Raw genomic sequence first — 19329 nt, forward strand, 5'->3', positions numbered from 1 at the left:
ATAGCACTTCATTATTATTCTAACGCTTTATTTTCACCTTTCTTTTGCTACAAAGTGCTGAATTACTTCGTAGCATTTTTAGTACTGAATATACCAGAGTGCCTGATATACCACAGAAGGTACTGACCACAGTTCCAATAACACTGGCAGTTACTCAGCTTTATGTGTTTAAAATGATAATAAATTTGGCATTGAAATGTCTTTTTTTTTTTTTTTTTTTACTTTTTTTTTTCTACTGTAGCCTGAATACAAATTTCAGATGGAGGAGTGAAAGTATGAATATCTCTCATATGTATTAATGCTAGTAATTCTACAATTCTCACTCTGTAGAAAGTACTATTGTAGAATTCTGATGTCAAAGTCCAACAGAACTGCCTATAATTAAATTTTAGAAAAATTAAATTTAACTAATTGTTAGAATTAAATGTGTTTCATGCCAACTGTGTTAAAAATCACATACATGATTCTTCCAATTATTACTTTAATTTTGATTTACCTTTTAGATTTTAATAAGCTATAATGAATATTGACCAGAATTCTGTGGAAGGCTCAGATGTGAATAGAAAAGTCTTTTGATTGACATGGTAAAATTTTCTGCTTTGGGTAAAAGACCTAGCACTAATGAAATATTTCTGATTACTGACTAGCTATCTAAAGGGAAGGAAATATTATTAGGCTCTCCATGAGACATTTACTTTCAGTAGTTGCACCAAGTGTGAGGGTTTTCCTTGGATCAAGGGCTCATTCTCAGGTTATTCAGGGCTGACAAATTTTCTGCCAGTTATGAGAATTGACTGCTAAGTTTTCTCAATCTTCGACATACTTATCCTTTCTCTTTGGTTTAAGCCATGATACCTTGGAGTTTTGATGTTTTGATTTTTTTAATTTTTGTAGATCTTAGAAGTAGTTATGTAGTAAATGTAGATTTTAGAATAGCAGCATATTATCCCTTTACCCTTTAATACACCAGCTCAAACCCCTGTTACCCATTCCCGTATCAATTCCCTAAATTCCACAGCCTGTTTAGTCTCTTTTTCAAGGTAGAATTGTAGAAGAACACCCTAACCCTACGGAAGAAGATACAACCATAGACTCAACAACCTTCAGGCCTAGAATTCTGGAAGGCCTCCAAGGACATTACGTGCTCTGAGGAAGATGAAGATTAAGAAGAGGGGGTCCCAAAACGCCCCCAGACACAATTTCCAAGAGGCATGGCGGGGGTAGAACCTGGGTGGTGGCTGGACGGGGATTGGGTGAAAATCATTATAAAAACTGTGGATATCTGTATTTCGGGAGCGCGTTGGGGTATTCCAGAAAGCCTGGGGACTCATTGAAGCCTTTGTATCCTTATCTTATCTCCTACCTAATTTGGCTTGGAGTCTTTTTTCCCTACAGCCATTTAGGCAACAGCCATGACCTTTCCTACTTGCCAGTCTTTTCCAAAACCCTTTTAAACCTGCTGTATCCTTCAACAATCTGAATCTCTCACTCCAGAGGTCTGGGAAAGCTTGGAGTGACACTGTGGAAATTAAAAGCTCCTTTTTCTTGGCTGATGGCAGAAGGTAGTCAAAAAGTCCTTGTAGTCTACAGAAATAAATCAAAGTGCTTCACCTGGAAACAAGAGCTTTAATTTAGCTGAAGCACTTAGAACATTTTATCATTTATTTTCCTTAACTCCTTTATAAAACACATTCTACTTTAATTTAAAAAGGTAGATTGTCATTACTAGCCAGAACATTTGTCATTACAGGCTTTCCTTGAGTTCACTGAGAAAAAGCAGTTGAGTGCAAAATGCAATATTGTTAAACACACTGGAGTGTGGCATTATTTTCCAACTGACAGTAAAAGTCATATGGTCCCATTAGCACAAGTAAATAAAAAAGGTGGTTCTACACTCCTTTAAAGACACTTTGCTGCCATAGAAGGACTCCAATGCAAACAGCAAGAAGTACTTTTCCACCAGTTGAAAATGTATCAAGAGAAATCTATGGCCAGAGACATTACGTTCTAAGGCCATAAAAGAAGGTACAACTTATCAAAGCCAGTCACCTCATTGCACCTTCTGTCTTACTGTGACATTCTCAAAGCAAATATAAGAACAAATATTGCATGGACCCATTGACATGTGAGTGGGCATGTTTAGTAATCTATGATGTCATTTCAACTTCGCAGAGAAAGGGGGCATGACTACAGTATTGTAATTTCAGGAGGACTCCCACTGAAATCCTGTCTAATCAGACATGTAGGGTTAGGTCAATAGAAGGTCAGGCAGGGCTACACAGGAACAAGTTATAGAAAGAATTCTGTAAAGTTTTTGATGAAATCAATGTGAAGTAAAGCACACAGGCAAAAGAGGAAACAGCTCCCTTGTCCTAATGATGGCATTGGACTTTGAAATTAGGCACAGCAGGTAGAGAGAGATCCCACAAGATTTTAAACGAGAATGCATGTCCTGGTACTAACACACACTTCAAATTGCCATAGGGTTGAAAGATCACAATTTTTGACATTAACTTTAGCTTAACATAGACAAAGTTACCAGGCAGCACAGCTATTAATGTTGAGCTGCTATGCATCATTTAGCAAACCTAAAGCACGCAAACATCAGTAGTCACTGCATTTTCATCTAGTTGTTGTCAATACAAAGGAACTTCAGTTTTGCCAATACACATGTGCCAGACCAGGGCTCTCTTTAAATTGAAACCAGGTGTCTCATTTAAATCATCTTTTTAAATTAACAAACTTTAATTTCTCACTTAAATGTTAAAGAAAAATGAGAAGCAAGCCCAAATAAACCCTTCTAAAGTTACAAGAAAATAGTAGACCTTCCATGTTGCTGGTGTTGCTTTAGCTGAAGATCCTAGCAAAAGACTAGCAGGGAGACAGCCCATCATCATGCCTTTGATTGTCTTTAATTTTCCTTAGAAGAGTCACATCTTTCTGCATGCGTGAATCCTTTTATTAAGTAGTATGATACATTGAAATCTCTTTAGTTTTATACAAGAAAATTTTACTGCAGCCAGCAGTTCTCTGGCAAGACAGAAAAGTTCATGGAGATGGACAAGGATAATGAAAAAGAAGATCATGCACATAAATCATTGTTATTAAGAGTTTAATAGGATGTGGAATGACCTACTACAAACACTAGTTGATGTAGTGTGTCTCAACTTGGCTGATCCTTGCAGAAGCAAATATTCAAGTTTAGAAAAATATTAATTTTCAGTAGGATTTGAGGTACAGAAATTATAATGGAAGTTTGAAAGGTTAATCTACATAGACTAGAATTAAAGCTTAAAAATGTATTTTAAGTATTTGTCAGAAGAAAATGCATATGTATGAACTGCAAAAAGGGCTCCTTTAAGTTTGTTTTACCACAAGTGAAAGGAGCAGAAAGATGCCAGGAGAAACTGGATTGATGTTTATTCATAATGCTTTTTTGTTGAAAGCATATGAAAGTAAGGGAATGGAAGTAGTTACAGTAAGTAGGAGGAAAGAAAAGAAACCCCATACAAATATGGAAATAAATATAAGCATAATTTTATAATAAAATGAATAAACACAATTTTTCATACTAAAGAGACAATGGGAAACTCAACCTTTTAAATCTTCACATAAGGTTAGTTTATATGCTACCTATTCCTCCATGTTTTAATTTTTAAGAATTTATTTAAAAATCTGATATTCTGAATAAAAAAAAGAGGGAGGATTCTTTTGATTTTTAGTCTAAATGACTGCATGTTACCTCACCACCAACCATTAAAATTGTTCTTATTTATTCTGTTTGCATTTGAAATCCTAGAATAAATGGCACTCATATTTTTCTCAGTAGAATATCTGAGGAGAAGTTTGAGCCTGCTGTAGTGTCGTTACATAATTTGGGACAAACACCTAGAAATGTCAAGCAGTGTTATTAGATCAAAAATAATTGAAGGAAAAACTGAGTAGTTTGGTTTCTGATGGAACAGTTTAGCAATGTGTTGAAGTTTCAGCTTACCTAGAGGACAACAGTGCATTCAGCCTATAGAGAAAAGCCTTTTTGCTTAGGGTGTTCCCACAGCATTATCACCATCACATTTAGCTCCTTCAGTGCCTGTGGTTCTTCAAGAGTCCCCTATCCAGGCCAGTGGGAAATGTGCCAGTTTTCTGAAAAATCAGATTTGTTCTTGAAGTAATTTGAGAGGCTGACAGGCTGTGAACAATAGAAGCTACTTTTTTTTTCTTTGCAAAACAGAATTTAAGTAATGTCAGCAAAGGTCATTTGCTGGAATTAAGTCAGTTAAATGCCTTAAATGTTTTTTAATCTTCTACTCATAATGCCATGTGCTGGCATGATAATACTATAAAATGTCAGTGTAGATTTTGTTAAATATATTGTAAAGAACAAAATCTTCCACCCATTCACACATGGTCTGGAACCAGCTACTCACTCTCGCTGTCCGTAAGAAATGTGAATTTTGCAGCTGGTGTGTGCTTTTACATTATGTTCATTGAAATATTCTGGAATTCAAAGGTGTTTGAAATCTGGGAGCACTAATTGTTTTGATTTTTTTCTGGCTCTACTTTCCACAGATCATGTTGGCAGAATAATTTGCTTGCTTTTACAAATGAATTATTTTCTGTATATCTTGGAAGGCAAGTATTCAGTTTGCTTGCTAGGCTAAGAAGAATGTTAGAATTGTGCTCTGAGAGAAGGAACTGTATTTCCATATATCCGTACCATGTCTAACGTTATGATGGTCTTATGTTGTGAGGGTAAAATCATAGAAAGCTGGGCAGTTATGTTCACTTTCTAACAGAAGGTATAACAGTACAGAAGTTATAGGGTGAAATGCAGTAACTACTTCCTGTAGCAGTACAGGGACAGGGTGATTAATTGGGGTAGTGGCCTGCATGTCAAATATATAAACTCCAAACTCTCAGTATTTAAACATGTCAAGTTAATTTCAACTCAGAAAAGCCTGGATCATCAACATGAAAGTTGTTTGACTTGACTAGCCAGTCAGCCAGCTTTATTTCTTCTTTTTCTTGTCTATATGCCATCTCCTTAGGATATTCCTAAATCAGGGACTGGGTCTTCTTTTTGTCCTAGTTAATTGTCTACTCCTTTGAGAATACATATATACTTTACATATGTAAGGTGTTTATATATATATATATTTATATATATATACACACATTAAATTCAAGAATGCTGTGGTAGATGGAAATAATCACACAATTATACTAACCTTTAGACAATTACAATAACCTTTTTAAAAGAAAAATATGGGTCTTGAAAGAGTTATTCATCTATTCTAGGACAGTCAATTCAGAATGAAACCTACTGTCCTCTAGAAGTGTCAGTTTCTTTACAGTGTTTATAATGAATAGACTTAACATACCTCATCAAATGCTGCTGAGATGTTCTTCAAGCAATACAGGAAAAAACACAAGTTGTTGAAAGAAAAAATTACTGAAAAATATTTATTCTCACAATGTTTGTCTTTTCCATATCTGATGAAGGAATTCTGAAAACATATGTTGCTAACAATAACAGGATAATTTTATTCCTAATATTTTCAAATTTCCGTTTTCTTCCTTCTTCCCACTGGAAAGCCTGCAACACCTGTAACTAAGGAGAAAAATAGATTTCACTTACATTTTTTCTTTCTTTTTCTGTGAAAAAGTTTCAAACTATGTAAAATAAATTTAAATTATTGTAATATTTTTTTCCAACTTGCCTTCTATACTTTTCCAGTAAGAGTAGTACAAAAAGTGAGACAGTGTTCAAAACCAAACATTTAAAATTTCATGCTCCAAAGTGAATGAAGTGTTTAATTGTCTAAATTGATTTCTCTTTTGTGTAATTAAAAGGTGAAACATTTTAAATTATATTAAGTCTTCTAATTTTCCTCTATGGTATTTTATCTCTCATTTTCTGATGAATTACACTATTTGGGATTTCACCATGTCAACACCATGCAGACTTACATGTAGGGCAGACATGCATTAAGGTCACAATTTTTTAGAACCATATGTATGATCCAGAAAAAGAAAAAAAAAAAAAAGAACGAAAAACCAGTAATCCCAAGAGACTGTAGCCTAAATAGTAAAAAACAGACGGGCCATGAGGAAGTTCCTATTCCTGTGTGACCTTAGGAAGGTCATTTTAACCTCTCCATAACTCAGTTCATTACTCACTAATATGGAGAATTACTTTCATTTTTCACTGACATGTACATATAAGATCAGTATATTAGAGTTTTGATATTTTTTGAGATTATAGTTATGACAGCTTAATAAGGACTTATTGTCTAAACAGGTAGGTCAGCAACTGAACTGTGGCTCTTGAAGCTTTTTATCCCTGGACTACTTAAATTTCTGTTAATTTATGTCTTGAACATCTTTATTAAAGCTTCCTTTTCATATGAAACTTAAAGTAGGAATTTTTCCAGGGAAAAACATTTGTTGTCATCATGCTTAGGTGGAGAAAAAAATAAAAATAATGTAAATGAACCCTAGATACCTTCCACTTTCTTTTCTTATTTGATTCTTTCAAAGGGGAGAGAGTTACAAGTATATTTTCCATGTCCTGCAGAGCTCTGCACACAGTCATCCAGTTTCTCAAATAGTATTCAAATCAATTTTAAGCCTTGAAATTACATTTTTCCCAGGAGTAAAGTAATGACATTTTTATCTTAATTTTACTTTCCCATCTATGAGTTTCATGCTATATCCTTCACATTAAACTTTGGGATGTGAGGAAATTATGTAAGTCCGGAGTTATGATTGAGGAAATGCACTTTGCTGCATCACACAGTTCAATTTAGATTAGGAGAATGAATATAGTGTTTTGCAGAAATGAAGAGAGTAATCTAGTTTTAAGAGTTAACATACTAAATGAAAGTTGGATGAATAATTCTGAAGCATCTGTAAAGATGTTTTAAATGCAATCACCAATTCCCACACCCTCTCCTAGCATATTGAGAATGTGCTATCAGATCTTTCACTCAACTCCTGACTTGTAGCTGTACTTATAGAAGGCAGTACTGTCAGAAGTGCCAAGTTTTCAGTAAGCTCTGTTGGTTTCAGTGGGAACTTCTGAATTGTCAGTCTTCTGAAAAGCAGCTCAATGAGACTCCACTTCGTGTATGGACTGCTTGGAAACTCTGCCTCAGTTCAGTGACTTCATGGGATTATAGGAGTTAGGACACAAGGTCTAAGACTTTTATTCAGCATATATATATATATATATCTCAGAACTGGACCTCTTTAACTCTTCTTTGAAAACCCTGACCTATGGATTTGTTCATCTTCTGATGGAATGAGATGAATAAGTCACACTGAACCTTTTTATATTCAGTCACATCTGATGTGACCTCTGGAGTTATTATTTCAGGACAGATAGAATCAGTGTCATGCTCCTGTGCCAGAATGTCAATAGGGTAGTATTTCACCAAAATTTTAATTTTTTTTTTTAAATATTGGGGTCTTTCTTTACCATATTCCTGACAATTTGCATATTATATATTCACAGAGTGAAAAAAATCAATAACTAAAAGTGTATCATAACATTGCAACAACAGTAAGGACTGTAGCAGAACCAATGTCAGAAGCTCTGCAGAGTTCCTCTGAAAGACTACATCTGTAAAACTCTTTACCTCATTTTTTTTTCAGTATCTATTTTAATTGCAGTTTAATGAAATTTTATATCTAATTCTATAATAAAAAGAGATGGAAACAACTATGATAGTCTCAAAGAAACAAAAAATACTGAATTTGACCCTTATGGGAAAAATTGTCAAAACCAACAGATGAGACAGAAAACAACTCATTTATAGAAGTTGCACAGAAGCAGCAAAAAGAGTAGCATTGGCTGGTCACATTGACATGCAAAGAGACAAGAGAAGTAACCTAATCAGCTGCCTGAAGAATCCTGTGAAGCAAAAAAATGAATATGAATGTTGATTAGAATAATATGGGACAGATAGTTAATAGTGGTGAAATAGCAGCTCTTCCAGCACATATTTTTAAAGAGGTTTTCAAGAAATACCACTTTGTCTCAACAATGGCACCAAAATTGGTCTAAGGCTTAAGAGATGTAACGTAAATAATTACCTTTCCACAATAATAGCAGTCACAATTGTCCTAACTCAATTATAAAGGCAAAATTTTCTTTCATTTTATTAACTTGTTTCCAGCATTCTCAGACTTGTAAGTGTGGTTGTAATGCATCAAATACATTTGCAAGAACTTGCAATTGTAAAGTCATTCATCACCAGAACCAGGGATGAGGGTTCCTCTCAAGCAGTCTGCTAAATATATTTGCTTCTCATGTGCTGACTTTATCCAGAAACAAACAAAAATAACTATAAGAAAAGACAGCAAATGGTGCTGGGAGAGTGTGTTGCTAGGAAGTGACTTGGAAAAGCACTGGCTTAGGAACCTACTCCATCCTAAGATGTCATACCACCTTGGAAGCCTGGATGGGTCTAGGAAATGGTGTTGCATTTTAGTGATCTATAGAACAGGGTGTAAAGTGAGAAAAGAAAGTTTATTGGTAATTTGTAATTATTCAGATTAAAGGACAGGTTGTGAAGAATTACAAAGGAATTTATGAAATATTATGATTCGGCAATCAAATAAGAGACAGAATCCAGTTTTATGCAAAATAAAGTATTTGGTCAAAATGTGTTTGAGATGGCTGTCAGCACTCCGGAGGTATATCTGAGGTTCTGTCCTGTAGTTCCTGGAAAACAACAAGCTCATTTATACCATTGGAATAAATTTATTTACTTCTCCACCCTCCCCTGGCACATGGTGTGCAGTTTTGATCCCTTCATTCCAATAAAAGACACATTAAAAGATGCAGGGAAAGCTGATGGGAATGATCAGAAGTAGGAAACAGTTTCTGTATGAGGTAGAACTCACTCAATGAGTCTGATGTAGTCCAGACAGAGCTGATGTAAAGGGAATATGAGAGAGATCAGTAGAACGGTGGGGGACACAGAAAACATGGTTAAAAGCTGCTCATTACCTCTTTCAGTAGAAGATCAAGGACATTGCAAAGGGTATTGCTCCCATGGAAATCCTTTGCAAAGTATTTTGTGGAAGCAAAAAATGTATATGGATTCACAGGTTACTGAAAAAGTTCTCGGAAGAGAGGTCAGGTGAGGAGAACTAAATAACAATCCACATCAGTCTCACTAATCCCCTGAGCATAAAACAGGCAAAGGTTGAGGGGGAGATATCAAAAATGTTTGCTTGTTCTGTTTTTGTTTTTCCCTTGACTTGTGCTCATGGCTACAGCTGGGGATAGGTCAATGAGAGATCATTTATCTCATCCAGTATAGTCATTTGTAGGTGACCAGGATTTGATGTAATGTTGTAAATCTTATTTCTGGAAACATTATTTGTAATCACAGTTTCACAAAATGGAAATGATATGTGAATGTAGCTAGGATTTCCTTTTTTTCTCTGAGACTAATAGTGAGTATATTTACATTTCACAGGCAGAAGACTTTTTGGAAAAAGAATCTATTCAAATATAAAAGAAATGAATTATTTAAGGTGCTGCTCAAGCACCTGAAAAGTAAAGCATTTCAAGTGGGAGTGAATTTTCCCATCTTTGAATACCAGAACCTACAGATGTTTCCAAACTATGCATGAAAATAAATTTTTGGACCTGTAAACCATGATTCCAGACTAAATGACAATCTCATAAATATTGTGCAAAATGCTTTCCTTGACTGTCTGATTTTAATTCAGCTCTGGCTATTTCTGATGAATAAATATATTTGTACATCATATATTACTGCATATAAAGATGTTATTACTACTTATAGTATGAGTAAACAAAAATTAAGAGCTTGCAGTTGCAAAATGTTTAATTCATTAAGTTCCTTTAATTATTTTAAACAAGTGATGTATTTTATCAAAGAGTGTAAAATGACTTCTATCAGTAAATTATTGAAAGTCCTACATTTGACATCTGTGGTATCAAGTTTGGGTCATAAAAATGCAAAGAAAGATATAAAGTCAGATTCCTGAAGTATACTCCTTTAATTTCTTGTTGCCTGGAACATCTGTCTTTTACCATAAGCTGAGTTGTATACCCTCTGTTTCCACAGCACACCATCTAAAAGTGAGTCAGTAAAAAAACACTACTCGGTAACTTGAAACACAACTTTGCCATATGCTGTCCAATTACAACATTTTCCTTGTTGTTCTCAACTCCGTGAATTCATTGAGCAAAACTTCATTGGAAAGCTACCAGATCACTAGCAATTTAATTTGTTTAGAGGTATTTATAATTTCAATTATTTACATGCACTACACTTTAACTGCCAGAGGTATTTAGACTTCTAAATGGGACCCAGAGGGATCATTTTGATAACACTCAGATGATTAGCTGAACAAAGGCTGTTTTTCCTTTAATTGGTTGAAGGCACAGAGTGCAATAAAGTCCCTTTACGAGCTTGTCACTGAATTGGGTACAAATGATGTAGCAATATTACACAAATTAGCTGGAACTAAAGACCCCAGTACAGGATTTTTCTTTTTCTTTCTCTTCTTAATAGAGTGTCTTAGTAACATACTCTGCCTAAGCATAAAGGCAAAGACCCTTAGAAACCAAACCTTTTAGGAAGCTGGGAACACCACAGGGTGAATCTAGCAGGTGACAGCTCCGCACTTATGTTGTTTTCTGGTTCTACTTCACATCTATTTAACTATTTTCTTTACATAAAATCACTGCACCTGACTGAGAACAAGCCTTCATTGGTAGTTTGCCAAAGCAGCTGTGAATGATTATTGTTCTCTAGGTGGCAAATCTAAGTGACATACAAGAATGTCTTGTGTTTTCATGTCTATGGCCAGAGTAACTCTTCATCAATAGAAAAACCAGAAAATAGAAAAAATATAAAATTTTGGCCCAGAATTTATTTTCCTATGAAAGGTGCAGACTCAACAATACTGATTGAAGTGCTTTCCCAACAGTGCTTTCTGATTGCAGCAGCACAGAGAAAGCCTCATTAACAGAAGTGATTGGGGTGTTAATGCAGGTGAATAAAAATATCTTTTGAGTTGAGTGTAGAATAGGCAGCTGCTGTACAGTAAGAAAATGCACTTAAGGAACTGAAGCATATGGTCAAGTTTTCTTTATGTATGGGATAATTTCATCCTTAAGATCAGGTTCTTAGTGGTAAAGTCCTCATGGACGTAGAGAAAAATCCCATAGAGCCAGTGCAGAGACTATATGAGGCTGCAGATCTCTAGGAGAAGAGCCTGTCTACCAGAGTGAGTTGGACAGAACTCTCTCCTGCAGCCTTGCAGGAATACCCCCTCCCCCCCTCAACTTTCATATGAAAGTCTGACATCAGTGGCAAGGATTTACCTCTGACTGCATATTGGGTGGAAGCATAGCACTGAATGCCACTGACCTTCATGACCTGTCTGCTACTTGAAGCAAAAACCTGCTGTCTTTTTACTACTGGGTACTAACAACAGCGAGTTAGTCGAGTGTTATGGTATGGTGCATATGCTGCAGAAATGGCCATCATGGAGACAAATTCACTTTTACTATAAGAAGGAATTTGGAAAAAAGCAGATTTTCCTATTAAATCATGAATTACACCATCTTCCAGCAGAGACTGGCTTAACAGAAAGAACGTAATGAAAAAATAAACCTAATTTTTTCTCTTTAACAGTAGAGAAATAAGTTTTTTGTTTTAATTTTCAATCTCAGATTTGTTGCATACTAGAGGATCCATAGGAAAATAAAATAAAAAAAAAAGAGAGATTTTGAGGATACAAAACAAGCTTCTTGGAAATTTAAAAGTTTTTGAAGTCTTAATAATCAGTTATACTTCTCTGATACAATATACTTTGAAGTATAAATGGTGCACCTAGTGATATTTTTGAGGCTTATACAAAAGTTGATCACAATAGTCCTAATATTTTCATGCAACTAGGACACAATTCCATCTTTCTTTTCAGCATGCATAATTCAAATGATATTTCTCCCTTTTCTGCATAGTTCTTTTGCCAAGACTGATAGACTGTAGTCTTTTCAAATTCAATATCAAAATCCTCTGTTGAATTTATTTCCCATTTGCTCTTGTTCATTAAGGATATGGTTGATCTTGTTGAAGACTGAAAGTAATGCTGCTACAGCCAGAGCCTCATGAATAATGCTCTAGGTTTACACAACAGTAACTCAGTTAGCTCTTTGAAAAGCAGAGATTAATAATCATGAGGACCTGGAAGTTTTCTGTGAGTTAATTGGTGCTTTAACATTGTATAATGCAATAATATAAATGGATGGAAAGAAAGGAGAAATAGCTCAATAGCCTTACTAATGTCTTCAGAAACAATGTTTGCCTTTTGTCTTCAACCTGAAATCCAGCCAAAAGTTGTAATAATGCTGCAACAATGCAGTGTCTTATTTAACAAGTAGGCAAAATATCTGGGTTCTTTGAATAAATAGCAGTGCCGTTGTACTTTGACAAGTGATAAATCTTGTGGTGCTGGTTAGAAATTGACCCTGGCACATCATCATTTGCAGCTGACACATATTTCAATGATGGGAACAAGAGGCAGAAATACATCCTCAGATGTTTCCTCACAGCACTTTGTAGGGTGAGAGAAGTAGTGGGAGGCGGTCACCACAAACTGCTCTTTGGTAGCATGTGAGGGGTTCTCAGCCTGTTCCCAGTCCCTGGACATCCCCAGCTACTGTGGGAAGAGCATAGGGAGAGGACAAGGTGCCCAGCTCCCTACGCAGTCAGGTCTCTGTGAGGTTACAAATAAGAAGTCAGTGTGTTATTGGTCTTGTATCTACCTCACAGAGAAGTGTTGGCATCAGCCCACTGTGCTGCTGGGCTACCCCTTGGGCTAAGCAGGCAACTTTAAATACCCAACCCCACACAAACGTCACGAACCGCTCATCTATCCAAGACTTTTTCTGGATAGGAAAATTTCAATCACTGAAATTCATTAGATGCTGGTACCTATTTGTTGAGCTGTGCAAAAGCACCTGGGCTTTGATGGTTAAGTTACCTGGCACCAGTTTCAGATTTGAGCTTCATGGGGAACATAAGGTAAGTATTCTTCTCCTAGTCCTGTTTGCTTTATTGTTTGTGTTGCCTGCTCTAATACTTGTGCTACGAAAGTAGCTACTGAAGTCAGGTTGTCAGTAAGGTACAAAATAGTAATAAAATATTAATTTCTGCCAAAAAAGTCAGATATTATTGTAAGGAGACATGGATTTAGGACCTCTCACCCTGGTTAAATTTTAAAGGCAGGTCTCCTATTTCCATGAGAGTGTTTTGATGAGTTGTTTGAAAGTGTTATATTTCCACGAGAATATAAGACATTTTGATATAAGGTGTACTATTTTATCTGTTGAAGCTGTGTAATTTTAAACAATGTTTAAGTAAGTGAAAAAAGGAATGAAGAAGTCTGCTAAGGTTGTGCTTAGTGTGCTCTTACATGAGACCAGGATGCAAACACAAAAGGCACTGGGAGGTCTTGGTTTCCTGTTCCTCACATGACCCTCATGTCTCAAAAAAGCAACAGGGGAAGGAAACAGAGTAAGTGCTCCCCAGCATCACCTCTGGCACCCAAACCCAGGAGATAATTCACATTTATGAAATTTCCTACTTAGAAAGATTCTTTTGTTCATGGTAATAATTAGAGTGAACTTGGACCCTTCTCTGTGGATCATGGCCATGCTCTGGGAAGATGGAACATCCTTCTTAATAATGATGTGGCCAAAATAGAAGAGCAACAATAATGGATTAAAATGCTGGTTTGTGTGGGCCTGAAATTCTAGGTTCTGTTCCTTGAGATTCATTAGATCAATGAGTACAGTGAATTACTTTCTGAGAGAAACTTATTCTCAAAATGATGATTTTCAAAACAGGTGCTAATGAAACAATTTCATAGCTGCAAGCTCCAAGTTTTGGGGAGATTTCAGAGTTTTTGCCCAAAGGTAACTTAATTTTAGTTTCCATTTGATCAGAAAAAAAGAGAAATATTAAAATGCTAATTTTGTTTTTTAAATTATTTTGATCTAAAACCAGGCTCCTTTGAATTAGTGTAAAGAATACATCATGAAATATCTGCATAACGTAATATTTCATCTGCATGATCTAATCTTTAAAAAAATGTATTCCACTGCCATTTCTATTCACCAAGTCAAATATGAGTGACTTTATATCAATTTAGAAGGTGAGGCAAGTAGTTTGCAAGTACATTAATGATGTTTTTGCCCTTGAGTACATGACCCATGTGGCAATTTGGTGGAGGAAATACAAACTCATGTGTTTTTTATGGGGTTTATATTTGCTTGCTCATCATTCTAATAAAACTGAACAAACACATTCTCAATCTGATACACTACAGTTTCAGTGAACTAATTAAAAATGGCACAGGGTGATGCTTGTAACTGTGACAATCAAAATCACAATTTAAATTGAATCACTAAATCAACTCATTCAAATGAACAAACCACCAATTAATACAGCAGGTAATCAAGTTAAATTACTGTGTTACTCTTGTATTAGAAAATTTGAAAGAGAAGTCACTCATTTTAACAATTCACAGAATTACAAAATCACAGAATATGCTGAGATAGAAGGGACGCAGAAGGGTCATCGATTCAAATGCTTAGCGCTGCATGGGACCATCCCCAAGAATCACACCATGTGCCTGAGATTATCATCCAAATGCTTCTTGAACTCTGGCAGGCTTGGTGCTGTGACTGAATCTTTGGGGAGCCTGTTCCAGTGCCCAGTCACCCTCTGGGAGAAGAACCTTTTCCTAACATCCAACCTAAACCTTCCCTGACACAACTACAGGCCATTCCCTCAGGTCCTGTCACTGGTCACCACAGAGGAGAGATCAGTGTCTGCCCCTCCTCTTCACTTCATGAGGAAGTTTTAGACTGCAATGAGGTCTTCTCTTCTCCAGGCTGAACAGACCAAGTGACCTCAGCTGCTCCTCAATGCCCAAAACTGCACACAGTATTCAAGGTGAGGCCACATCAGTGCAGAGCAGAGTGGGACAATCCCTTCCCTTGACTGGCTTGTGATGCCCCACTGGACATGATTGGCCCTCCTGGCTGCCAGGGCACTGCTGACTCATATTCAGCCTGCTGTTGACCAAGTAATTAACCAGTCTGATTAGTCAACTGAGTCAGAGAGGAAAGAAAAGGTTCATGTTTTATTTGTATGACTGTTTTGAGGACAGAACATGCAACGATGTGTTACTTCATCTTAGGAAAGAACACCCAATTAAATAGTCCCCTTGATGCCCTCAGCTTTGCAATTCCATGTATCTAGCTACTTTTTTCCCCCTATTCCCAGTATGATACAGTTTCTTCATTAGATGTCTGGAATTAGGAAAGCATGCAATACCGTTCAAATTAGTAGCAGTTTTATGTGGCTCTTTTATCTTCTGTTTCTTTAGGTTACCTGGTAGAGAAGGACACATAGAATGACATTACAGCTGCTGCAGGGAAGACAACAGCACTTCTAGAGAAGATTCTTGCTTTTCCAAGTCTGTGTGGTGTTGCTTTGTTTGAGGTATCGATAATGTGCAGTCAAACAGATAGATCCATATATTTAGAACAGGCAGAGAGGCCCAGTAATTTCAGAATTGGCATGGAAGTGTCCTTAAATAATTTTGCATTTTTAATGATCTGAAAGCTCTTCCAGTTGTAGTGTAGGTATGTGTTTTTCCAAGAATACAAATACAGGCTATAATTGAGATGCATGGCAAGGAGTTTGATTACAGTATTTCTTTCTTATGTAAGACCTAGTTCATAAACTAACCAGCTTCTTAAAAACAAGAAAAAAATCTAATCAGCACATATCCTTCATCACTTTTTCACAAAAATAATTTTCTTATCCTAAATAAGGAAAGTAACAGAAAAAAAGTTTAGACTGTTTCAATGATTTTTAATATAGAAAAAAATCAGAAGCCTATATTATATTTTGTCACTGTAAATTACATTCATAATAAAAAACCTTAATTTTTCCCCCAAATCAGCTAAGAAGTAGGTCCTGCCTATGATAAAATTACATGTATTTTCTGACCCACTTACATACAACTATGCAAAATTACTTCATTTACTGAGGAACTAATCCTTATTTCCCATTACTGAAAGACATGATTACAGGGAGGTTTATTTTAAAAAAGCTGGAAGAAATCTGATTTCTTTAGATTTACTGTGCAGCTCTTTTTTAGATATACTTAACTACAGAAAATTATATTCCCTATATCTTTGTAGACATTGGAAAGAATGTGTGTTTACTTAAAAAAAAATCAAGGAATGCAAACTGCTTAGTATTAAATATAAGGCCCACAGAACCCAAAGAAACACATGGAGAGAAATTTCAATTAGAAGACATAAATTTGGAAGAGATAGAGCAACCTATTTAGCAGGCAGAAGTAAAGTTGATAATTTTTATAGCTTCCATATTTTTATATCTTCCATGGGATTTTTAAAGTTTACTATTTGGCAATAGACATTTACATTTGCACAAAAGAATTTGTCCTCCCTTATTGAGTTTTAGATCAAAGATATCAAAGTAATATATATATGTGCAGCTGTTAGAATATTGGTTTTACTACAAATGCTCTTGTAGAAGTTTTTAGAGAGAATACCAAGCATCTTTATGAAAAATAGTTACAGTCTTTGGTACCAACTCATTACTTTCTTGGGGTGGTGGTAATCTTGGATTTCAGGTTTAGGAAATTTCTTGTCCCCATTTCAATGAACCACCTTAGTCCATAGGTCAGCGGCCTGCCTAAAATCACTCCATTTACACATGAAATGGTATAATTGTTTTTTTTATAATAACAGTTTTTGTTGCCCTCACAGACAGTGGCTCTGCGGATAAGTAGGGGGTTTGTTTCTTTCTAATATAATTCCTAGTGAAGTAGAGTTACAGAAAAAGTCTTCCTTTTCAGGAAGTATTTACCTAATCTTCTGCATTCAGGAACTGTAAAAAGCACTCTCACTAGTTTTAGTCAAATATGATTACAAAAAAAGTTTCCTCTGCTATGCAAATATCTTGGAGCAAAAAATCATAATTTTTCCTCAGGATTATTAGTCACTTTTGAACATTTGATTAGATATCTTTGTATAATGACAATAATGTACGCTCTCAACTCGACAGCTCTCAATATTTTAACAGGGAGAAAGAATGCAAGGTTCTATTCACAGCTGAATGCTAGGTCTATAAATTGTTTAAGTCTGAATTGCTGTGAGCATTAGAGTAACAAAACACTAAATCCTGTTTGGACATTGCAACAATTTAGATTAGAATTCTTCTGATAATATTTCACACATCCCATAGCCATCTATATGCTAATGTTTCCAACAAATTATCAGATGTTATTCTACATAACCTTTTTTCCCTAAATGACCTGTCATATTCATAATGGCATCTGCATTTGGAGACAATTTTTATTTTATCTAGCAAAAACTGCAGGTCCATAAAGAAACCAATTATATAGTTTCACGGTTGATAATATGGTTTCTAGTTTTATAACTAGCAATATGCAAAGTAATTCAGTACAAAAAGTTATCCTTAAACTCAAGAGATTTTCAGAGAGCTGGACCAGTTTTATAAATGACAGAAAGGGTTTCATAGTTGTTATTCTAAGGCATCACTTTTTGAACTTTTTTGACAATTCGGAGTAAGGTTTGTTCTTACATTCCACTTTTTTGTCCAGTATTTCTATTTCACACCACATATACTTTTACTGCAAGCCTCCCAAAATAACAAGTCTTCATGTGCAAAACAAATAAAAATAGTTCAAGGCTCCCAAAATCAATCCAAGTGTTAAATCTCAAAAAAAGTAAATTGAAAGGTCTGTCTTGGTCCAGAAAGGATCAGGAAACATTGCTGTAGATATAGGGTAAGCATGAGCTGTATAGTCATGCTGAAACCTTTGCATCACTCAGATTCAGTTCAAACACAACAGCCCAAGGGCAAGTAGCTCCTTTCTCCAAGGTGTAATGATACTCTCAGACAAGTTAACATGATTAACATAATTTGGCAGCTGCATTTTTTCCTTCTGGGTATTGTCAATGTCTGGATTACAGTCTTGAGAAGAAAACATTTTTATTTAGCTCAAAGTTTATAGGATATACACATGGCTATGTATTTTCTCTTAATCCTTTCTTGATAAATTTGGACATTTTACTTTAAACTATCCAATTCTATCTTTGGCTGGAAGAGATGGAGTGCTTGGAGAATTCTACTTCCTTCCAAGAACTTCCACAGATTCAGCCTCTCTATCCTTAGTCAGCTTTACTATTGAACCCCAGAACCTCCTTGGTAGAATAGTCTTTATCAGCTGTATTCTCTTGTTAGAAGTTTCTCCTTATCTGTCGTTAAGGTATTGAAATATCTATGTCAGTCCTCTTTCCTTGCTTTGGTTTCATTTCCTGTTGACTTCTCTGCTATAGCTTTCTACAGATATAAGATGATCCAAAATACTGTGATAGACATGGCTTGATTTCTGTCTGTTAAGGAATGAAGTTTGGTTATTCATCACAAAGAATAAAAATAAGAATAAAGGTAGGTCAATTTACAGTCACCTAGTAGTCTTTACTTAGCATATTCGGAGCAAGCCTTATGCTACATGGTAAGATGATATTGTTTGATAAATCAACATATGGAAAGTATTTGTAAGTGATGCCTTAGATTTTCCACATGCTTCTCAGAAATGCAGTATGGGAATATTTCACTTTGAATTCTCCTTAATCTGGAAACTCTTAGTTATGTAGCAATCCTGAGTACATTAACAACTGATATTACAGATCCAAATCTTCTAAATAGTCCTCTATCTGAGAGTTTACACAACCCAAGCCTACCTTTTTCATTTTATCATTACAACTTTTACTCTCTGCTGAGATACTAAGATCCAGGATCACTTTTATGTGAGTGGCTGATTATGGATTTTGTTACTTAAATGTTGGAATAGCACTTTAAAAGTACCTCTTGGTGGGAATCTATCACTTTACAACATCGTTTTTCTTAAAAAAACAAACAAACAAAAAAAACCCCAAAAACAACAAAAAGAGAAGCATAGACTGTTAATTCTCTGGGTCATTCACAGCATATAAAAATCAAGTACCATATCACCTCCTTAGGGCCTCCAGGTGTTGCTGCAGATGCAAGCATTGAGTTGTACAGAATCAAGCTTGCAATCATTGTTATTATTCTTTTCCCCAGCTAAGGAGTGTGCAATAATTAGATCAGGCTAAATCTATTCCATGGAAAGTCTGTGCATTTGTTTGTAAATCTGGAGTCACGCTGCTGATTTTGGGGC

Source organism: Myiozetetes cayanensis, unplaced genomic scaffold, assembly GCF_022539395.1.
Source record: "Myiozetetes cayanensis isolate MyiCay16 unplaced genomic scaffold, myiCay2020 scf2-11, whole genome shotgun sequence".
Taxonomy (NCBI): Eukaryota; Metazoa; Chordata; class Aves; order Passeriformes; family Tyrannidae; genus Myiozetetes; species Myiozetetes cayanensis.